The sequence below is a fragment of the Lepisma saccharinum genome, chromosome 1 (genome assembly GCF_977018435.1).
Source record: "Lepisma saccharinum chromosome 1, izLepSacc3.1, whole genome shotgun sequence".
NCBI lineage: Eukaryota > Metazoa > Arthropoda > Insecta > Zygentoma > Lepismatidae > Lepisma > Lepisma saccharinum.
Window position 1 is genome coordinate 84,047,857 of NC_139229.1, and position 25,030 is coordinate 84,072,886.

At 39.9% G+C, this 25,030-nt stretch overlaps 1 protein-coding gene across 2 annotated transcripts in view; it reads right to left on the minus strand.

The window, feature by feature from the left end:
• Positions 1-9,788, minus strand: part of LOC145997198 (uncharacterized) — a 304,738-nt gene extending 294,950 nt beyond the window's left edge. Inside the window, exon 1 of one of the 2 annotated variants that reach the window (XM_083133947.1) lies at positions 9,540-9,788. The gene's annotated coding sequence lies outside the window, so the exon portion shown is untranslated. The remainder of the gene's footprint in view (positions 1-9,539) is intronic. The other variant, XM_083133956.1, reaches the window with a different exon arrangement.
• Positions 9,789-25,030: the final 15,242 nt, after the last annotated feature.

A 25,030-nucleotide genomic window follows, 5' to 3' on the forward strand; every position in this document is an offset into this window, starting at 1 on the left:
GCATTTCAATCGCCTCACTTACACACAACACACACACACACTGTAATTACACAAAGAAGTAGCACTGCAAGTAACCAAAAACTACACTTTCACACAATACGAAATTAACGCGCTCTTGGTTCAAGGTCTGTTCCTCACTTCATTCGCAGCTCTGTCCAGGACACTTGTAGTCGCGAAGGAAAGAACAACTCAAGCTCGGAGCTTTCAGATTGCAAACAATGCTCACGAAAACCATGACTTTTAACGGTTTATTCTGCAAGGTAACCTTCATACAGTGTTACACATTCGAAGCCTCCAAACGATTCCGAGCGAAGCAAAATGCTATCGAGGGTAAACTTAAGCGGGACGTTACTGGTCGAAAATATCGGCATCTCCGCTAGCGCCGTCCGCCACACTTCTCCAGATCTCTCGGCCTCGCAAGGAAATGGCGCACTGTATATCTACATATAAATGTGTGTGTGTGGTAGCAAATAATTTGAAATTGAAGTTTTCAGTATTTGAAAAATGCATTTTATTGAAGTCTTGAATACAAAATTCCTAAACTTATTATTCATAACGTCATTGCATGTGTTTTCAAGTATAGTTCTCCGAGGAACAAATTATCTCAAATCCCCCTGTAATTTTCTGTTTATAGCAGAAAGACGAATTTTCTAAATGCAATTTATGCTCAAAATGTAGGACATTTACGATTTTTTCAAATTCATTCCGGACTCAGAACACCAGGCTAAAATGTAGGGATGTAAGGGAAGAAGAAGATGGGCCTCCCGGTAACGAAAGCGGGCTGGGTTCAATACCCGGTCGAGGCACATTGTACAATAGTTTAAACTGTATTTCCAGTACCGATTAGTCTATACCAGCATAAAACAAAGAATGTCCGGGAAGAAGTCGACGTCTAGTATCACTAACTCCCCTCCCCCCCTCGCATCGTTGCGCTAGCTGGTTCGGCTCCCACGCCACTGGTCCCTGCAATTTACATGCATCACACGTTGAAATAATACAAAATTTTAAAAAAGTGTGCGATTTTTCTGTACGTTAGTATTCGTCGCTGTTTGAATGTACACTATAGTTCGGTTCGACATTTTTCCAATCGTGTTTGATGGTGAGATGTGATTTTATACGCTTCACTGGAGCGAGGCCTCCCCGCAGATGGATCACAAGAAAGGAATATTAACTCCCTGCGGCTGTCATGCATGGAGACGAGAGGCCTCGCAAAAACTGCGAAAGAGGACGACACGTTGTGCCTTGAAAGCCCGGCAGACTGGACAAGTTCCGTTTCGTTCTGCAAGCTGTAACTGACATTTATTCCAGCGTCATGTGTAGTAATTTTCTTTTTTCAATAAAATATCGAATGCAAGTCTTCTAGTTTGGATTTATACCCAAAAGGACAATCCATATTCCGTGGTTTAGTTCAGAATTAAAGTCAAAAGGTTTCAGATATTATTTTGTTGTTGTTATTATTATTATTATTAATAACGTATTAATAATAAATAATAATAACTTCGGTGGCAAAGTTGTTTGAGATGTAGACTCATAATCCTGTCGAAGGTTCCAGGTACGAATCCTGGCCGTCTTTCATTAATTTCATCTGATTTTACTACTCATTGTCGCGATTAGGAAAAGTGGCAGAAACCCTACTTACAAATAAGACAATTTTGTTAAAAAATATTATTTGGGTAAGAAAAAGTAAGATGCGAAATAATGTAGAACTATTAATTATGTTTGATTTGATTTGATTTGATTTAGTTTATTTTACTTCGCGTTTTGTGCCTCTTGGCTAATTTGCGAAGATGGGGATGAGTGATGAAATGATGAAAATGATGAATGGACATTCACAAACAACCAAGCCCGACCGGGATTCGAACCCGGGACCCTTGGCGTCGCAGCGCGATGTGCTAACCACTCGGCCACAGGGTCGGGCTATTAATTATGTTATATTTCTAATTTCTATGTCTTTAAATTTATTCAAGATACAAGATGATCACAGATTAATGTAATTTTTACTTTATAACGGACATAGGCCGCTCTCTGTGGCGGTGTGATTATTGTATGCAGGGGTCCAAGGTTCGAATGCCGTTATGTTTCTCTCAAGATCAATTTCATCGTCTCCATTAGGCCAAGAATTTGAAGAATGACTTATCAGAAATAGCAGATACCTACTATTTTTCTTGTTTATTGTAACCCATCTGGAAAGCACAAGACTGACCGCTACAAGAAATATCATAGGACGACTGATGGAAAGCGACATGGGCGTGGACTTAGTTAATGGCACCATCCTAGCATATACATTCACATGGGGAGGAAGTATAAATGCTTAGGAAGGCCGGTTAGGGGATTGGAACTGCGGCCTCTGTAAACAGTTTATGAATGTGTAAATATTTCAGCGAAAAATGCAAGCTCGACCAGGACACGAACCTGGGTCTCTGGCATACCGTGCCATTCCTCTACTAACTGAGGTGAGCCAGCTCTGGCTTTTTCTGATTTTTCGCTGCCGCTGTTTTTCCTGTGTAGAATTGTCCTTATCAGTATTACCGCAACGGGATCTGTTGCCTTTGAAACAAGAGAGGCTAATTTCTTCCACAGTAAAGTTGTTACGAATTTCCTGTTTAAATTTCTACATAGTGCCAAATAGTAAGGTAGTTTATGAATGAATTAACATAATCACACTGTTTCTAATTTTCTAACAATTTCCATCGCAAACGAAAACAGTGCTCATAGTTGCATAATAAGCCTGGTCACTATATAGTGTTCCTTGAGTGTGTACGAGAAATCACTTTTGGACGTAGCACGTAATATTTTACCAACTTTTATTATCCTGCTTCTTTATAACTGCTGATCTATAAAGGCGTTGTAAGCAATCAATGTCTCCTACTTAATTTATAAACATATAATCGTCTTACAGCAGGATCACCCATTCTATGTCCGTTGGGTCACTACCTCTTATGTGGCCCCCCTCAGTACTTATAAAACCCCTAATTTTATTTTCAAACATTACCATTAGTACGAGTGGTGTTCCAATAAGAAAACATGATGGGAGTTATCACAAACGATGAAACGAATGTACTGAAGAAAGGTTATTACCGGCAATCTGTAGTCAGTTGTTGCAATTATGCAAAGCGTTCACAACAGGGAGTCTTCCCACGGGACTCACTCCCACCCACATCCCGTGTTTGTGCGAGGATTTAATTTGAAGGTTGCAACTCCTTATCACACCTACAACAGCCACACAGGCTGTAGATGCATCCCACGCATTCACCTCACGTCTCAGCACAAAGCATAACTCCCTTTCATTTGCAAGGATGTCACTGCTTACGTAAGAGCTCTTGTTCTGTGCAAAGTCATTCCTTAGTCTCTCTTCAAACACAACTATCGTTTCTCTTCCAGCGTTGTCGACTGTTACAGCTTGTGGATAACAGGTGAAAGTCTAGATTCTTCTACAGATGCAACTGATGAAAGAAGTATTGCGTCTACAAGTATTGACCTGTCTGCAGCTCGTTTTGCTATAGTACCATCCATTGGGGGCGTTTGACACCTGTGATACAATGTTTTAAAGGCAGCAGATTCCGTTGCAGTAGCACTGTCAGTCTGTCGGATAATTTCACACAAGTAAAACATCAACAGCAAAAAATCAGGCGAAGTTCGATCGGTAGCTCAGTTGGTAAATCAGGTATTCGTACGGTGTACCAGGGACCCAGATACGAGTCCTGGTAGAGCCTGCATTTTTCGGTGGAAGTTGCATGCGTAGTATCTGTACCCTGTCCCAACTACGTATCTCTGGAGCAGGTGAACGAAAACATGTCTCTGCGTAATTAGTGACGCGAGACGGATCCACCAATAAACACGTGAAAGGGAATGGGTAGCGTGGAGGGGGAAAGCGACTGCAGTTACAATCCTTCGAGCAGCGTGCACTGCTTCGCTATGACCACTCGATTCCCCCACCCTTCCTCTTCCACTATGCTCGGCCTTGCTCCAGAGATATCCTGGACAGAGCATAGACAAAAGTGACAAAAAACGAAGTAAAAGAAACCAAATCAATCAAACCATTCAGCCTTTTCTGCTCGGTACCCTAAAAATGGCAATCGCCTAGCTGTTATGCAACCCATATACACACAACCGTTGAGCAGGTTGCATGTTCCCAAGGCTTCCACCCACTCTCGTCCGTTTCCTTCGGCGGGGCGACAGTGATTGATTGGCTTAGGCCTCCTTGAAACATGCATGTTGTCCGCCAATGCACGCATCAAGATCCCCTTCCCCCACCCCACAGTTTGTGTTTTGACGTGAACAACTTGTTACTTACGTCCCGATTACATGGAGAAACTTAATATTTTAACGATTGGTTTAAGTATAGCGCTGAAGACGGGGCAGCAAGCTCTGTGCGGAGGCGAGGAGCCAGTTATAAAAGGAACCTGCTGAAACTTGGAATGCGGTTGGGAACTTCTTAAATAAGGAATGGGGTGAAACGGTCTCTCGTGCGTCTTTGCAATGTCTCGGTGCATAGAAACGAAGCTTTATAGAGTTTCGGAAAGATAAATTACTATGGTGAATGATTGTTTGATTTTTAAAATTATTGACACGCAAAGATATTGGCTATTTGCACCTGTCGCATTGTGGAAAACCAGGGGGTCCAGGTTCGAATCCCGGCCTGTGCATGGGTGTTTGTGAGTGCCCCTTCATCAATTTGATCGTATCATCATAATCTTCGCGATTATCCAAAAGTGGCAGAAAAGCGAAGTAAAATAAACCAAATCAATCAATCAATCAAATCTTGGATAGGTGCTTTGCGTTTCATTTTAAAACTCATGCATCCATTAGCTCTTGAAAATACACAGATATCAATCAACTTCTTGTGAGGTTTAAAGCTTAAACATATTTGACAAGTAAAAATCTTCATATGTAAGTAAAAGCGGTGACCGTGAAGGGTATAAGAACAGAACACGGGACCAGGCAGCAGAGTGTCCTGGCTGTAGGCCTCGTTATCCTGCTCGAATCCAGCTCCCAAGAATGGTTGGTATTTGTGTGCCTTCCGAAAAGACGGGGTTACGGGACATGTCCCTCCGTTACTCACGTCATAAGCGATTTTTCGTTGGGTGACGCGTGATCAGCTTATGGAATCCTACAGCCTGCTCTCTTCAAGTAGCTTCTCAGTTGTCCAACGAGGCTGGGTCACCACCGAAATTTTAAGAACTCCTGCCGGGAATCGAACCTAATGTAAGGCGAGAACTCAAATCATTAGGTTACGCGCGACCTCTATGTCGTAGGTCTTCTACTATAATTTTCTCATATAATCTTTAAAAGATTTGGTACTGGTTCGAATCCATTTCAAAATCCTGACTGTATGAAGTTTTATAATTACCGGTATATTTTGAAGAAGCTGACATTCTGGGAAAAATTGGCTTCTCGAAGTATGCTTGAAAACACAAATGGTAATACAGTGGAATCTTGATAACTCAAACTTGAGGGGGGAAAATAAAGAAATGGAGGTATCAAGGATTTCGACACGTTCGAGTTATAATAATAATATAATAATAATAATCCTTTGCGCGACAGCCCATGAAGGGCCTTGGCATACCTACCGACTGCCGGTCTCCCTCCCACACTTTCCTTCGTCACCTCTAAGCGTGGAGATCTTCAACCAGTATTGGAATAGTCGGGGGGTCAGCCCGACGTATCCCCAGCCGTTATAGTAGGTCTTCTCGACCGGATTACGCTCACTCACTCGGAGCTCCCCAATTTCCTCACAATGGTGGGTTGCCACCGGCCCTATACGTAGGCCGAATAAATTCCGACCAGAGCCGGATTCGAACCTACGCCGTCCCGCAGCGAACGATCTCAAGACGAGTGAACGCCTTAACCCGTTCGACTACGGAGGAGGACCGTTCGAGTTATTGAGGGCCAAAATCGCCGACTTCAAGTTATAGAGGTTTAAAGTTTACTGACCCTTCTGAACGTCGGCACTACGTATGCCTATAACGTATGTAGCATCATTTTAAGTTAACACTTCTACAATGCACACTAAGCACATTAACAATCACGGTTACATACCGGTAGGGTGGGGGAGTTCAAGTACCGACACGATTGTTGGTCACATGACATTGTACGTACGCACCCTACACTTCGACTTATTGAGGTCCGTGTGACTAAAACTTCGAGTTATAGAGGTGATTAAAATTTAACTCGACTCATAGAGGTTTTTCATACTCTACCTTCAAGTTATTGAGCTTGAACGGCATCCCATAAACTGTACAAAACGAGTTGTTGAGGTAAAATTAGTATTGAGTGTTATGGACAATTCAAGGGGATTACAAAAAATTCGACTTATCGAGGAATTCGAGATGAGGTTCGAGTTATCAAGGTTCCACTGTATTATTGATTGCAAGTTTAAAAATTTTGTACTCAAGAGTTTATTTCAAATGCATTGTATCTGAACCGAAACATTATTTTAATATTTTCTAGTATTATATTACTCGCTGTGAGTGATTGCGTCCTACGTCAGGTCTTAGTACTTTTTTGTTACAGTGACAGTTACGAAAAGGAGAAATAATATGAAAGCAATACATCTATGGATTCATAAGCAACAGCATAGTTTTGAGTGTTTTCTTGTTAGCTTCGTATTTTTCAAAGTATTTCGGTTCACACAATGCAATTGCCAGCAAGGCAAATGACGCCAGTCGAAGTTCCCGTTCCCCACCACTCCTTCTCTCTCCAGTTGAACACGTCTCTTTTCCACACGATTACTCCAACCCGAAGAATGATCGAATGATGGAAACTGACAGAAGAGCAACGGAATAGAAATCCATGACCTGCCTGGAATTCGAATGCAAGTCACTTTCCCAAGATTTGTACCGCGTTACGCTAACCTGCAATAGGTTTCCATGGTGTATTGGTTAGTGTGTTAAAGTAGGGGCCCTAAATAATGACACGAGAATACCTCATTGTTTTTTATGAATTTCGTCAATTATTAATTCGCTTTAATTGTCTAGAGAGGTAGAAATGTATCCATGTCCAGATATTATTAGAATAATTAAATCAAGAAGACAGGTGGGAAGGCCATGTGGCACGAATGGGAGAGGAAAGAAGAGTTTACGGGATTCTTGTTGGAAAACCTGATGGTAAGAGACCTGCAGGAAGGCCAAGACGAAGATGGAGGGATAATGTTGGGATGGACCTAAAGGAAGTAGGTAAGGATGGAAAAGATTGGATTAATCTTGCCAAGGATAGGGACAGATGGAAGGCTTGTGTTGCTGCAGCCATAAACCTTAGGGTTTAAGAAGGTTTGAGGTAGAAAATTACCAAATATTCAAAATTGCTAATCGTGAATTAATATTACGCATCTGGTTGTTCGAGATAGAATGCCTGAACAGTTAATAGGACAATTGTATTACATATTACACGTATATTATTATTATTATGTTTTGTTATATAACATAATGAAGATCAAATGAATCCCTCCCATCCAATCAAATCACAAATAAAAAAAAATGAAATTGCACAAATCATTTAGCAATTTTGTGCATCCATCTCACATACACGCATATTTACCCACGTACGTGAGTAACCTTTGTAATATTGCTCCAACAGGCTTATTACATCATTCACGGTCTGCCTTATCAACTCGGAGGAACTTTGGAACGCTGCTCGGTTGATTGCTGCTATTTCCTCTTTGTATGCGTAATTCAAGTGAACTAATCGAAGGTATTGTGCAATTGTGAGGAAAAGCAATTTCCCTTAGCTGCAACGCCTCTTTGCATTTATTTGTATAGAATGCGTGGTTTCATTTTTGCAAGATATATTGTAGAACTACAGTAAAGAATCAAGCATACAGGATCAGTGGAATCAGCCATCGCACCAATCAGGAATTCATTTCCATTACATGCTCATTAATGCTTAACGTCTCGCATTGCTATCAAGGGGTCCCGATTTCCAGCCAGGGGATGGGCACAGCTCAGTGGTACGAGTCCCACTAAACCTTGGTTCAGTACAAATCAACCTGTCTGAGCATAAACTGGACTAAAAATAAGCTTCAAGCCTAAATTAAGAAACAGAATGTTGTTAGTTTATTTCCATCTGATTTTTTTTATACCGATATTTACCACAGTAATTATTTCAAATGATATCCAATCACCATTTCCATCACAATTCCCATGTTTATATGAGAATACGCTGTGGAATAGAATTATATTTTCTGCCCGTAATTCCATTCAACAAGCCAAAGAATAGTACATATTTCTTGATTGGTGTTGCAGTATTTGGAAACCATTTCTAGAGCACCTTAGTGTGTGATTTCAGAAATCTGCAATATTTTATAGTTTGTTCCCCCGCCAAAAAAAATTAATCGTTCTGCACTGTAAAAAATTGACTGGAGAAATGACGGCCTGTGGTGGCGATTCGGAGGGGCAAGGGGTAGTTGCTCCCCCCGACTTTTTACCTCCACACTATGGCCTCTTAATGCTTAGTCTGCCCCCCCCAAAAGCAGTTTTGGCACACAATCGCCGCTACTGATAATAAGCATCCAAGTACAGTAAAAATACCATTACCGTTTTTCACTATTAACTACCATTACACAGTTTTTTGATGATTCAATTTTTTTAAAATACATTTATGGTGCATTCTGCAATTTATAATAATTGTCTATGTTATTGCACGATGGAATATTCAAATTTAAATTAAAAAACGGTTGTGTTCCGCTTTTTTAAACTGACAGGCAGTTACGGAAACTTCTGGCATTGTGAATTTTCAAATATGTGACCTCCAAAACCGAAAGTGATAAAACTGGGTTGTGATTACTACACGTAGATGTTTCGATATTCCACTGGCTTGGCGCAAGAATCTTCTTGCGTACGCTGCTTGGGAAAGTGCCACTGCGAAAATCCAATTTATCGAAATATTTATCCGAAAAGATTCACCGCCAAAAACTACGAACACCTGTTTAAAAAAGTGTAGCTTTGCTTTAGCATAAATGTCTATTTGCATGGAAATGATATACGTAGGTTCACTTTGCGTAACTTACCTCTAACAAAATTTCTGAAAAATTAACGCAAATGTCGGGGATCCATTTTTTAATTCCTGATGTGTTCCGTGTTGACAGTAACTACTTCAGTTATTTGAGGAAATGTACAAAGTGTGATCGCAATGTCACGTGTTCGTTTATTTTTTTTCCATTATCTGAATTAGCCTATGTTTCCATCCGCCGATAAAAGTACTCAAGAGCCTAATTGTAAACATTTATGCCAGTAAAAAGAAACACGCACTAGCATTTATCGGACACCCTGTGCCGCGTGACGTTGTGTTTAGTCTGCCGGAATGTTGTCGGCGAGGTCTGGAGGATTACGTGGGGAGCGAAGACCAAGAACTGGCCGCCGCTTCGCAGGAATTCCGACCCGAGTTCGTGGAAGCGACGGCTACGTAGCCGGGGTTTCCCTCCCCGCGGAACAGCCACGAACAAGGACGGGAATTTCACGGCGCTCTACGGGGAAATCAGGGAGCGTTCCCTCGCAAATACTCGCCTTTTCCATCCCACACAAGTTTGCAAAAGATGTACTCACCACTGGACGAGATGCCGATGCAAATCTTAAAACGTTTGAAACGACACGAGAGCACAGACTACTGCCGCCGCAACCAGATTTCGAGTGCTTCTTCCCACGGTGACGTCACGTCGCGTCAATTGCAGAGGCTGCGAGCCACGCCCTCTGGCGAACCGAGGGGGAACTCTTCGGAACCACGAAAAAAGTTATCACTCCGCGATCGAGTCTGCAAAACGAAGCAAAAAGCCGTTCGCGAAATCGCTCTAGGACGAAGATATATGCACACGTAGAGGATTATCGCCGAGCCTTGCTGAAACGTGTAAAAGACGAAGCGATTGGCCAATCGTCTCGTCACGTGACAAAATAGCAGAGAGGCTGTTTTTTTCTGGTTGTAACTGGCGTCCTTCGTCCCCCGACCGTCATTTGCATCTCGTACCACGCTTTCGTGTCACGGGGGAGGGGGGCGGGGGGGTCAGGTCTGCGTACTACAAGGCGATGTTGTTTGTCCTCTCTCCGCGGCGCTTTAAATATTCATCCGGATATTGACGTGACGAGGAAGTGAATCGAAAGGAGACCTCCATAGCGTCTCGCAATACACAAAGCCCACCGCCGTGTTAGGAAATTCTATAAGTCGGTATAATGTAACGTCGCTCATTTTTGCAATTCGGTTAACCGCGACGGGAAAAAAGGCTATGGAAGGAAGTGAGCACGGCGTACATTAAAGATGTCACACTCACAAACAACACCCGTGCGCAGGTCGGTATTCGAACCCTGGATCCGAATGAGACGCCTCCACCCCAACCCGCTAAGTGAAATCTAATGTCCTCTTCAACGCTTTGAACGTTGCATCATCATCACTGTCTGTCACTTCCAACTTTCGGATTTCAAGTCCCTCCAAATTTCCTGTATCCCCATTTCCCGACCTTCTTCTCATGTTTTCACCGTTTACGATTTTCCCTAATTCTTCTCTTCCCTCATTCTTGCTCCTCTGCTATGTCTTGTGGTAATCTATTCCCCGCAGTTTCCCTACTCATTATTACGTACCTGTTTTCCCCTAGGAAACCTTCGCTTTGGTGACTAAGTACGAGTAGTGTTTAACTCAAGATGTCGCCACCCAAGATTCGGAATTTTGGCTGTTTCTTCTTCACTTTAATCTCATCAGGGAACGGATTTATATGTAAATACATATTTATGTATGAGGCTGGAATCAGTTATATTTTGTATTACACATTGCTACAAATTTGAACTTTGTGTCTTGCCGCGAGATGAAGGAAGGTGTTATTTACTAAATCAAATATGCTGATTACGAAAATGAAATCTGGAATGTTCCATCACGTACCAATTTTTCTGGAAAAGATATGCCACACTTACCACTTAGCCTATATTTCATATGGGTAGCAATATATTGTAATTCATGAAAAGCAAAGTTGCAACTTTCGCGACACTTGGAAACGACTCCATTACAGTACAGGAGAAACCTGTAGCTGGATAAAATACAGGTCATGGAACAAAATTAATTGTTTGTATTAAAAAACATAAAAAAAGGTACGAGAAAGCTGCAAAAAGCTTGAAATGTACATATAAGTTAGAAACGTGTCCTGGAAACTTTCCGTTTGTGAGTGGATGATGTAACTTCTTGTATGAGTATCCAGCAGTAATCTGCCAAAAGGTTTTGTGACCATCTTCTTCCCTTATATTTTCTTTCCATGGCAGCGATATCTTGGTGAAATCGCTCACCATGTTTGTCACTCACATCTCCCTCCGAGATCAGGCGGGAAAAAATCCAAATGAGAATGCAGGAAATGTATTTTCAAAGATATGGTGCACCCCATAGCCTTGTAACAGTCCAGTATGTGTTTCACCAGTTCCCTGTAATTGTCAGACCTGACGTTACCCAAGAAATTGTTGCATGCATCTTTAAAGGCAAGCCAAGCTGCCTTCTCAGTATCTGTCAGCAACTCTTCAAAGGATATGTATTTCATCAAGTCACGAATCTGAGGCCCAATAAAAATACCTTCTTCAATTTTTGCAGTACTAATGGCAGGAAATTTGGACAGTAAAAATTGAAAACCCCTGCCATCTTTGTCCATTGGTTTCACAAAATTCTTCATGAAGCCCAATTTCAGACGGAGCGGTGTGTCTTTGTCAACAAGGGGTTCATGCAACACATTTTTTTCACCCGGATTGAAGCTTTCTCTCGAAGTCCACTGTATCACTACATAGGTAATGGCCTTTCCTTGCCCTACTGTCCCAGTGACACAATAAACAGCAATATTTTGTGTAACCAGTCTGCATTCCCAGCACAAGCCCCAGAACTTTGAGATCACCACAGATTTTCCATTTATTTGCCAACAACTTCAACTCCACTATACCTCAACCTATCCCTTCCCTCTCCACCCCCTCCCTTATGCACTGTCGAGCCCTAGTAACAAGCTGTGCTGAAAGCGCCGCAACAACAATAACATGCAGTCCTGCGCTGATAAAATTGTGTTTACAGAGAAAAGTTTAGGTGATTGAGAAAAACTGTTTTCACAATCGTCATCAGGGCACTGAACTCCATAGGAATCACATGTTTTTGTTCTGCGGCAATTTTCATTGTCGCACAGCGTTATCTTTGGCATGTAGACTCAAAAAATTCAGTTTTTATTTTCCATATTTGTACATATCTGAGATTCTTGCTCATATTTTACATATTTTAGTTATGTTCACATGTTATTTCCATATTTCAGAACATTTCTCAACTTATTTTCTATATTGGCGCAATATATCTCCGTGTGACAGAAAGAGATGGGTGAATTTCTTGCGAATAACTGACAGTTCTACATCTCCGAACTGTTTGCTTTTGTTATCGTAAAATTCTTAAAATTCCTATTTATTTAAAATTGTTGTCAATGGGAGCTCAAGCATCGGCTCCTGGTTGTTACAAACGTTATTTTAGCGAAGTTGGAAGAGAGTACCAAGTTGATAATCCCCCTACCCCTCGCTACTAGTTGCACGCCCGACAGCAGCGCCAGAAGCAACGATTCGCTTTCTTGTTGCTCTTCAAGACAGTCACGGTAATAGTTGCAATGCCAAGACTGTATTTTATGTAGCTCGTGTAGCGTCTTATATTATAAACTAGGTTTTTTTATTTGCAATTTTTAGTCCATATTTGATTCCTTATTTCGGCGAAAATAACTAAATATATATTTACATATTTAGCACATTTTTACATATAAATCCGTTCCCTGCTCATCATCATTCATCCTCATCGTCGCCTACCAAAATGAGGCAGAAAAGTGACGAAAAGTAAGACAAGTGTGTTCTCGAGCTACTCATCATCAGGAAATCTCCTGAAAGTAAACGCCCACTTAACCTTGGTGGGGGTCAATGCAAGGTGGAGGCACATGGCAGAGTGGTTCGGATTCCAATTAAATCTGTAGGTCCAATCCCGATTAGCTTTTCAGTGCATAAAGTGGACTTAATTCAAACCTGGCTGGTAACCCGAGAACATTTGTTTGATTCAAGTCTTCCTATTTTTGTAAAGTACATAGAAAAATCGCCAAGACACCTTATATCTATTCACTTCATCCTCTCTCATATTTTTCTCCCATCGTCCAGGATCCTGAAACATATATTATACGTGGCATGATTTAATATGTATAAAACACTTCCTTTCACTTTAGTAGCTCTGTTTAGATGCTTCACCTGATTGCAGTCTTCTTTCTTATTGTTGGCTCATCTCCTCTCCTGTCTTATTATCTCCTGTAACAAAAGAAAGGAAAAGAACGGTTGCAGAGCGATAATAGATTTTACTGATAAGCCAGCTACATGTGGTCCCGGGCTAGTTTCCACTCCGTGGCAGACTGGTTAACACAACACGCCACGACGTCCGGGATCCCGAGTTCGAATCCCGGCCTGGGCATGATTGTTCTTTGTGAGCGTCCCTTCATCAATTTTATCATATCAATCATCCTCATCTTTGCGATTAGCCAAACGTGGAAGAAAACTGAAGTAAAATGGCCTTTCTTACAACAAACCCTTGTCAAATACATGTTGCAATTCCCACTTTACACTTTTTGAGAATTACTGTTACAGTAGAAAAATATATAGAAAATTAAATCTGAAACCACATCTTTCTTTTCGGAATTGACGTCAGTGGAGGGTCATCTTCTCCAGCAGTGCAGCTGACAAAAATCAATTTTCATATTAAGAAAAGTTCAAACAATGAAAGGGAATTATGTATACATAAAAAGCACCACTCGCTGTGGTTGTCGGTGCGTCCCATGCTGGTGGCAATTACATGAAGTAGCCCAGCCCCTATGTATGTCTCGTGAAATTACTAGCTAGGGAGATGGTGAATGTGTCTAAAGCAGAGAGGTCACGTGCACTCTAAAAGATGATTTATCAAACTAAGCATAGAAAGATGAGACCAGAGCAAAATTATCCCCCGGAGCAAAACAGTCATTCATAATTTCTGCTTGATTAGTGGTATTATCATGTAGGCAATTCATGTACAGTCACGGACACTTCTGGGTTGTAACGATTCCATTTAGAGTCCATGGTATTATTACAACCCAGAAGTCTCCGAGACTTTACTGCCTTTTCAGTTGAGGTGAAAACTGTCGGTGAAAGTTAGCGTCGCTCACAATCTTTTGTTTATACATTTACAGCGAAAAATGTAATTGCAAGTTCTCTTGATGTAAGGTAAGTGATTGTTTTTCTGCTCTGCATGTAGAGAATAGTAACTCTGAAAATAATCACAAATATTAAAGTGTTTAAAGCATATAATAGGATTACTTGCATATGCTTTGTTCTGTGCATTCAAAATGCTATTTTATATCTAAAGTGCTTTTTATTTTTTTTATTTCTAAAGTAACATTATAGTTTTCTACTTTTTAACAAGACATTTACATTGTTGTAACATATCTAAGAAGCAGGGGATCATATTGCCCGTATACCCGGGGCGAAATGATCATTTGGATTATTTTATGTTTTTTAATCTCTGTTGCATTTCCGATTTAAAATTTCCAAACCAATTCTCAGTAATACTTAAGATATGCACCAAAACATATGTGTAATAGTATTCATTGTATTGCGATGTTTATGCGAAATACGATTTAATAGGGATCATTTTGCCCTGGTCTCCCCTAATCGACAATACGCAAATATGACGTGTAATAAATATTTATGTTCCCTAAAGCTCTCTATAGTAACAATTTTAAAATCACAAACATATGGAACTTGACGCAAAGTAAATAGTTCGATTGCGCATTGTTTGCTACAAAATGTAGCATTTCAGCTCTTTCAAGTAAGATTAACAATAACTTAGATTGCTTGGTGAATATGACGTCACGACATCCACTTTCAAAATGGCAAATATGTTGATAACAGCAGACTAAATTTCACCTAATATTCTTGGATAATACATTTGCATGTTACGATACAGTTTCAGGAACTAAATTGTAGACTCTTGCCGCACTTGAAGCTTTTCGTCTATTAATAAATAGAAAGAAAAAGAAGAATGGCTGATAACCCTAAAAAGGAATAAGAAAAATGCAGTTTGTGATCGTTTATGATAGACGCGTCACGCGAGCCAAGTTTTAGATACTCCAAGTTCTCCGCAATATTCAACAAGTTACTCTGTACGTGACATTTTAAGCCGTATCTCATGCTAAGCTTTTCAACAACATGCCTAATGGTTGCCGCCACGTAGCAAGCGGATGGGTCTCAGATTTCCTGCCTCTCCCTGAAATGCGAGCGAAGGGAGCTTGTTGACAGGAACCTAACCTAACCGGTAGCAACACCGCTTTTCCCCCCTTGAACTGGAGGCGGAAAGTCTGGGTTTCCTCAAGTCCATTCTTTGGTCGGGCGCACTTTAGAGCCGCTTATACGGGGGACAAAGCCGGAAAAATTCTGACCTTAAAGTTTATGTCAACGTAGGATCCGAGCACTTCGAGTTCTGTCGGTCGCGGAGCTTCTTGGCAGAGAATAAAATGTTACACGTACATTCTTAGCTATTGACGGAAACTGCGTTCTGACAAGAAAATATCACTATTTACAGTGAGGTTATTATATAAGTTGGGGAGCCTATAGTAAGGAGACCGCTGTAGGAGAGAGAGCCCTGGAGTGGGAATGTGAAAGAGCTTTACGTTGCGGGTTGGCCGTGTGGGTTCTCATACCAGGAATTCGGTTTTAATTTTTCCGTTGATGCTTTTGTGCAAAAATTCCATGGCTGCTAGTTTGTGACGAGTGTGTGTGGTGACTGGATATTCAAAATGGACATAATATCTGTTTTATGGAAGTGTCTGAGAGAAGGTATTCTATGGCGAGCAATGTCGAGGGAAAAGTTGAGGACAGAATCAAGACTGGAAAGATTAGTTTTAGAAGCCATAGTCCAGATGGTGGAGCAGTATTCAAGAATGGGGGAGATAAGGATTTGAAAAATATGATAATGGCTGATTGGTTTTGGAATTTCAGGGAACCTGTACAGAAGACGAAGGAGACGCATGGCTCTTTTAGTAGTATGTGTAATGTGGTCATTGAAGTTTAGTTTTTCGTCGATGATAACACCACGATCTTTTTAAGAGGAAACCTTTTTCATTTTTGATGGGACTTTTTTAAAGAGTATAAAAAGAGAGCACTTTATTACGTTATAAGGAAAAGGTGAGGCAGGAGCATTTCTGAGGATTCAATTCAAGTTTCCACTGGCGACACCACACAAGTAGTTCTGTAAGAGCTTGTTGTATGCAGTGGCGTCGCGTGCTGTTCACATACGGGTGTTCACAATAAAATTTTTATACTGATTGGAGATTTACTACTCTCCCTTGTAACTTCATCTTGAATATTGAACAAGTAAGAATAACAGTTCAACTTATCTTCAACAATTTCCCCCCAAAATCATCCTATATCTGAAGCAATTCAATACTTTTTTATTCAATTAACACCCTCTTAATTACGTTATTTACAATTAGTGATGGCTATTGCAAACTAATTAGTATAAGATGCAATCTCAGGTATGTACATCGCAAGATTATCATACTTCGCAATCTACTTTCTATTACACCGACCACATGTTAACCAACGACATTCATTCAGCTTTGACACGTGCATCGTTAGCGGGACAGAGGGGAGGACGCCTCCAGTCCAGAAAAAAATATTTTGTGTATAGTATAAGATATTTCGCCCCGCTCACAATAACTCGGTTGTGATGCTTGTGATTGAAGTATCAGTCAATGTGACATTGCTTGTATTCCTTGTTTCCTAGTGTTCCGTATTTTTCCTAGCCATGGTTCAGAGAGAGATTGATTTTCGACCATTTAAAGCAAGGGTTCCCAAACTTGTTTGCTTCACGGCTCCCTTAGTGTTTTCAAGACTTTCTGCGGCGCCCAGAATGTAGCCCTCTCTAACACTTGCAACGCTCAGTTACTTGTAAGATTGCTTGTCTTACGTTAAAAATTAAACACGTATTTCAAATTCAGAAACATTTTATATGTAAAAAAAAAAAAGTACTAAATAAGCAGATATTTGAAACATTCATAGCATTGACTAACGATTCAGTGAAAATATCGGGACATTTCGTTGCGCCCCTGTAAGCTAATCACGGTGCCCCAGGGCACCGCGGCACACACTTTGGGAACCACCGATTTACAGCGTATAGTAACATCTGTTCGTCGTCGTCATTAACATATTTACCCGTCGTTGCCTTGTAATCGAGGGGTTCCGGTTCGAAATCCGGTGGAGACACACAGTGGTTCGGATCCCACTTAAAACTGTAGGTCCAGTCCCGATTAGCCTTACTGTGCATAAAGTGGACTTAAAGCACCAAATCAATCAATCAAACATATTTACCATCCTTGATCTTATACATTGCACGAAACGAATCGTTCCAATTCAGATGCATTCTCTTTTTAAGCGAGTCGCATGTGCAAATGGTAACAAACGACCAGGATGTGTCCTGTGTTTGTCCATGAATTGCCGCCTTCAAACAATAAACAAGGAAAACAAAATTGCGCGTTCACAACGTTGCACCCACATAACCAATTGTACTTCGTGTACCAGTAATTTTTAAATGTTCTTTTAATAACGCAATTGGGAGTACTTACCTCTTGTGCAATGTAGAGGTCGACTGGTGACGGCCCATCCTTTTTACTTGAGTTCGTTCTGTCTCGCTCAATCGCGAAAATGACTATCATTTCAAACTCCTAACCGTATTCATAGTGTACAAAACACAACACTACACTACACACACACGGCACAACACACATTCGCACATCTGAAAGCCAGTGCACATACGTAAATTCACCCAACCGCTTGTTAATAGATATCTTGCTCTCGACATCGACACTAACCGTCTTTTACCCGTTGCCGCCAAAGAGCATAGGCTTTTTTGTTGCCCCGAAAAACTAACGGTACTTCATCTTTCCAAAACAAACGTTGCCCCCAGTTCTTCCACAGCAGCAGTGTTGCCAACAATTGAAACGCAGAAGTTTCTAAATCTTCAACATGCGCTAATTAAAAATAGCTGAATCAAATTTGCTGGTGAAAAATACAAAATGTATTTTTAAAAAATGCTGTGGGGAACAACTTACACCAGGTTTATTGAATGTATGTGCGTTTATATGTACATTAAAAATGCATTAGATTTCAATTGTTAGGGGAAAGTGGGGGAATTGTGCGCACCTAAGCAATTTTCATTATATTTGGAAAGGTTTTGCTTGAGAAAATATGAAATTTAGCTTAATACTTTTTCATTCTTTCTCCTTTTGAATGAAATAATTATAATTGAAAGAAAACAGTGTGTACGTGAGTAATGCATCATGTAATGCAAACCTGCATTTGCGCACAATTCCCCAACCTATGGGGTAATGATACGCAAGGGTAGGGCAATGGTGCGCATTAATAAATAGTTCAGCAAATAAAAATGTATGTAGTTATATATCAGATTAACAACATATAAATTGAATGTGGTTGCCTTACAATTGTAGAAGGCAATTGAATTGCTGTTTCAATATTTAAAATTGAAAGAAAATTAATGGGGAAGACGATGTTATTTTCGATTACAAAAATCACACACGTAATTGTTGGCTGTATCGACACCAGTACACTCTGCATGGCTCCATTCACAGCAAGAAACACATCGATACCATAATTCACAGTCTTTCCCAAAATCACCACAAATTCCGCAACGTTCATTAGTGTCTTGTACAATCAAAGCACTGCCTTGTCCGCTTTCTAAGTCTACGTCATCCAATTCATCGTCATCAAAAACAATTTCTTGATCCTCGGTGTCTGACTCAGACGACTCTGAAAGTTGCCTTTTCCTTATCAGCTTCTTCTTGATGCTTTTCATTCCACACGGACGTTTATGGTGTCGCGTTATTTTGTCCAACTTCTTCTTACTTCCTTCTTGTTTCTTCTTTTGGGCCTCTTCTAACTTGCGTTTAATGGGCGTACTGGTCAAAATTTCTGAATGTTGTTTTGCTCGCCGAGAATTCTTTACAGTTTTGGTATTATTCCCTTTTCCTTGACATAATCCCATTGGGACAAAGGAAAGGAAAGAGTTTGTCCCTGCAGCAGATGTTGAAGGCACATTATTATCAGGATTTGGATGGATGATTTCTTCCACTAAGTCTTCATCTGCACTGTTCGGAATGCCACATGATTTGTTCAAACCTTTAGGAGAGGAAGAATCTTCAGCGATAACAAGTGTAACGTCCTGAACAGGAGCAAAATCATGATCCTGAAACTTGTCGGGATTAAAGGGAAATATTCCTGTAGAGCGGAAACCTGAAACAGCTTTCTCCATTGTTGCAACTTTTATGAAAGCATGATTTAGGAGTTCAGCCAAATCATATTCTGTCACCCTCTCATGGCCAGTTGTAGTTAAATAAAGATCATATTCCCTGTACAATGCATTTTTCAATGAACTGAAAAATGTTACGTCGAGCGGCTGCAACCGGTGTGATGTGTGCGGTGGCAGAGATACCATATGAATGTGGTTATTCCTGCAGAATTCATAACTCTCGATTGAAATATGGCTTGCATGGTTATCTAAAATAAGCAGCACTGGGTCACTTGCTGCGGGTTTTGCAGATTTCTGGAAGTGAACTAGCCACTCAGTGAACAATTCTGCGTTTGTCCAACCATTTTTCGAACACTTGTAAGAACACCCGATAGGGCCATTTCTTTGTAATTGAGGTGTCATACGTTTCCGCGGATAAATCAGCATTGGAGGAATATAAGATCCAGCAGCGTTGACAGCAAAAACACCAGTTATTGTGCGCCCTTTTTCTGCTGAAGTAGCAGCACCAATCCTCTTCATACCTTTCGCAGCGTAAATCTTCGGGCACTTCTTTGGGATGACCGTTATTCCTGTCTCATCCATGTTGTAGATTTGCCTTGGCTCAAATTTATATTCATCCATAACTTTCTGAAGATTTGAGAAAAATAGCTTCGTTTCTTCTTCATTGAATGCAGTAATTCTATTTAAGCTTGTTCCTTCGGGTTGTCGTAGAGTTACATCGGGATTTCGTTTTAAAAATCCGTACAGCCAGTCTTTACCTGCTAGAGCCTGTTCCATATTGAAAGAATGTACAATTTCGTGATCTTCTGCATATCTAAATGCTATGCGTCTTAATTCTTTCGCAGTTAACCCGTAGAATAACTTTGCCAGTGTCAGAACATAGTCCTTCAATTCACTTTCCACTTCAACAGAAAACGTTGATTTTCTTCCAAGCCGGGTTGGAGTAGGCAGATCACGATTTTCTACAAGCTTTTTCCGTAAAGTAGACTCAGGTATGTTGAACCATCTGCCAACTTCCCTTATTTTTCTTCCTTCATTTTTGATAGCGTCCAGAGCGTTTTTCAGATTACCCTGAGAGTAGGAGTTCTTCTCAGTTTTTCTGTTGTAATTTCGTGGCATCTGTGAACAAAATAAAAACCTGGGTATTACTACTTGTTTCACCTTTAATGTCGTTTGGGGAAATTGTGCGCATTCAATTACATATACGGGGGAATCGTGCGCACCCTTTCTCCGAAGCGCACCATTGCCCCACACCAACCTTACAAAAAAATTACTTTCTAGAAAAAAATATAAAAACGTTAATCTCGTAACAAGTAGACACGTGTATAGACATGATCATGCACTATCGAAACAAGCATAGTTCAAAACACTAGAGTAAAAATTTAAGACATACCTCCTTATTTTCGTCAACAGCAAAATAACAACAATGGACACAAAAACAAACATCCACTCGCTACACACAACACAATACAACTGGCGCGAAAAGCCCAATGTAGTAGTATTTCCTGAGACGCCCGCTAGGTTATAGCATGAATCGAAAGTTCATTCTCTGGCTCGTACCTTCGGAAACGTGGTGCGCACGATTCCCCGCCGCGCACGATTCCCCCACTTTCCCCTATAATTTAAATGCATACATTATTTCAACTTTCTAACTTCAAAAAAGAAAATGTATGTGTAGCAAAAACATAGCTCTAGTTTTCTGAAAGTTATATTTTGTTATTTACAATAAGCATGTTCTAATAACGTAGGGAATAGTAAAAATGATTTACTAATATCAATTGATAACTTTTTTCGGTAACAACTATTTAGGCCATTAGACCCCATACTATTCTGAGTATAGTTACCAGAAAAATGCGCGTTGAATTGATGTAAATGTAGTCGGCACTTTCCTTTGCAATTTAAGTTGGTGAGAGTTATTTCCTTGGCATGAAAAACGTCGATTACTACAGGAAGTTGCACAGTGTGAATTGCCCTTAGACGCACATGCGCAAATCATAGAAACTTTGAAAGATATTTTTAACTCCTGCAGACTAGTTTCTAAAGAAAAGTCGCTCGTCACTATTCCGTGAATTTTAGCGCCCACTGGAATTTAAAATCCGCCAGGTTTAGAGACTTCTCACTACAGATTGCAACTATGTAGCGCCGATCTTTCCGAGTCCTCCTAGACGTGCATGTATATGCTGCGCTCTGGTGCCGAATGTAAGAAGTATTGCCGCTTGGATCAGGGTTCGCACAGGGCAGTGAACACTTTCGGGGTATAGTGGCCAACAGCTCCTTAGCTGCCAGTTCACAACACACAACACAGCCATTGTGTTCATCGCAACCGTGGAACACAGTGGGAGTCAGTGTTACCAACTATCTAAAAAAGTTATCACACGTGAAAGACGTCGTATCAGACTAAATTGTGTGTGTATACTCGAACATCAAAAAAGTGTTCACGTGCTCATGCGAACATTATCAGGCGACGCGCCTGGTTGTAGGATTAGTGAATCTCTTCTTCTTCTTCTTTTACATTGCAACGTCCGTCCTACCTACACACAAGATTACCACACTCTAAACACTTCAATTAGGAGGACGGCAAAAGTCTACTCATAAATGCTAACTTCTTACCAGTCGTTGAACACAGATTCTAGATATCTCAGGGCTTGCTGGGTAAAAGGTGAACAACAGCTTTATATATATATATATATATATATATATATATATATATATATATATATATATATCAGTGGCGTATGCTGGTTTTAACTAGTGGGTAATCTCAGACACTTGATTCATCCACCCACTCCTGAAGTCTCCCTGCAAATTTACCTCAACATTCATACATTTATAAGAAAAAACCTGTAACAAAGAATATGAAAGGAATTCGGTAGTGAAATAAAAACCCTCAATATTAATTGAAGTGTAAAATTCAAGTTACCCCAGTACCCAGTTACTCGTTCATTCCTGATTTTTGTTTTTATACACGGAAGTTTGAGTTCAAGACCTGTGGTACAGTACAACAGTACAAGAGATTCTACTGGCCTACCTACATTAACTATTTGCAATTTCTCCGGAAAAGATCCCGTTCCAAATATTTTCACACGAAAATATTATATTATATCCATTGCCTTTAACTTTAAACACAGCACTAGCACGAATACTAAACCACTAACAGCTAAACAAATATTAAATTCTCGAATCGCTACAACACGCATTCAATTCCCTGCGCCAATCTTCTATTGTGGTTCCTTACTGCTTGACACAGACTTCATATTCCCTGCGATGCGCGAGGTTCTATAAGTTGGAATCATTGCGTTTTTTGTTTATATATTTTACATTCAAACATCTTTTATCATTATGATCATTATTAATCTAGAGAGGGGGAGAAGCAACTTAAATTACCTAATATATGTGTACGTATATATATAATTTATTTCCGATAGCTTTCCCTTTTAAAAAATTATTCATTTCTGTGAAAGAAATACTCTCACTGGTTTTGAAGGCTACAAAGAAAGTAATCACGCATTTTAAAATACAAAAATGAATAAAAGTAAGCATATAAATAGTTTAATTACTTCATTAATCGATTTATTAAATTGTTATTTGACGTCGCTTTTCTGCCACTTTTGGCTAATCACTACGAGTGATGACATGAAATTAATGAAGGGACATTTACAAAGAGCACCCATGCCCAGCCCGGTATTCGAACCCTGGAGCTCTGACGTCGTAGGGAGCTGTGGGAACCACTCCGCCAGAGAGGTAGGTGTAATTTCTTGAATTTCTAGTTAAAATTTTAATTTATTTAATTACCGCCATCTTCAATATTAAAGCTTTTTTTTTTCCCTTGACAATATCTGTTGAAATAGCAGATATCAGGAAGACAGAAGCAAATGTAAAATGAGAATTAACATAGAATTGGTTCGCAAATGTTGTTCACATTTCCCTGTTTCTCTACTTTCCTTTTCAGTACGTAATTTGCGAACCCAGAATTCTGTTTCCTGAGAAATGTCCCTGTCGTAAACAACACAGCTCCTACGATACAAAGGCCACCGGGGAAGAATGGCAGAAGAGGGTGCCAGCCGAGGGAACGGCAAAGGCTCTGGAGTGGAGAGTGCGACCGATGGACTCTCGCCAGAAGGAGCTTACACTGAAAAAAATAAAGGTGTGGAAACTCACCTTTTGGGGTAAGTTTGGCTTGTCACAAATAGACGTCCCCAAAAGGTGAGTTTCCACACCCCATATTGGGGTGAGTTTTTTCTCACCCTAGTATAGAGTGTGTTTTTCCTCCCATAAGGGTGAGTTTTCTCACCCTAGTATAGAGTGTGTTTTTCCTCCCATAAGGGTGAGTTTTCTCACCCTAGTATAGAGTGTGTTTTTCCTCCCATAAGGGTGAGTTTTCTCACCCTAGTATAGAGTGTGTTTTTCCTCCCATACGGTGAGTTATTCTCACCCTAGTATAGAGTGTGTTTTCCTCCCATAGGGTGAGTTTGAGGGGTTCGTGAGGAAGAGGTAAATGATCTTCATTTAGTATAATAATGCTTACCTTTAACCTTGAAGAATCAGTCAGATATTTTCTATCTTATCCAATATGAATTCAGAATAAGATAGAGCAATCATAACTTCATTATAATTTCTTCCCAGATGGCAAATGTATCAAAGTAGAGAAATGCAATGTTAACTCTTGCATTGTGGAATATACGACATCACAGTGAAAACAGTGTTTCTTCATTTAATGCGTTCAGATTTTAATGTGATTAATTGTCTTCTTTATAAAAATAATACCATTCAATTCAGCATTAAAATTTGACAAAGCTTAAAAATCTTAGAGGAAACTAAATGCAGCACGCTCACCAAGGTATTCATGTAGAAGAACAAGCCATCCCTAAATTACATGAAGCTTGCAAGGAATATTATGTATCGATTTCTAAATCATACAAAAAATCCGCAACTTTTAATGTACATACATATTTTCCAATAAGTATTTTTTGAGACTTCCACTTGATGCTTAGAAGCCAATTGGGACTGGATATATGTACAGTCACATACACTGCTGGGTTGTAATGATTTAATTGAAAGTCAATGGTGCTGTTACAACCCAGAAGTGTCCTTGAGTGTACAATATAACATGAAGGGTATTGATCTTCAGAAGTCACACCTGTTAATTATAAAATAACAACTTTTTTCTGTACTGTTTGGAAAGCAACACTCATGCTCACATACATTGCTAGGATAAATAAATGACATACTTAACACAACAAAATACTGTATACTTGTATATCCGTAGATAAATTTTATGTATACGTTGGATGCAAGTATATACATACATGGTAAGGGGATAATCTCTGAAAAATACTACCTTGCCACTAAATGCATACACATTAAGCAATAATTCAACCTTACCTTTCCTTTGCTGTTGGTTCTGCACACTCAGTTCAATGCCACAATCATTACAATGAGAGTGATTTTTGGTGCTTTTAGAACCTATTTCAGTACTTTAATAAATTAATTAGAAACGAAAATGTACATTCTTAAGAAGGCAGAGCAAATTTAGTAGAAGTTATAAATGTTCATATACATAATTTTTAACCACTCTATTTCAAATACAGAGCTTAATTTTTTTCGCCCCAAAGATTAGGTTGAAGAAATAAAGTTACCAGTTAGCAAAAAATTCAACTTTATTTACAATATTCGTACATTTCATCTTGCAATAATTCAACATAGTTCTCACAATTTTATCCAAAAAAGA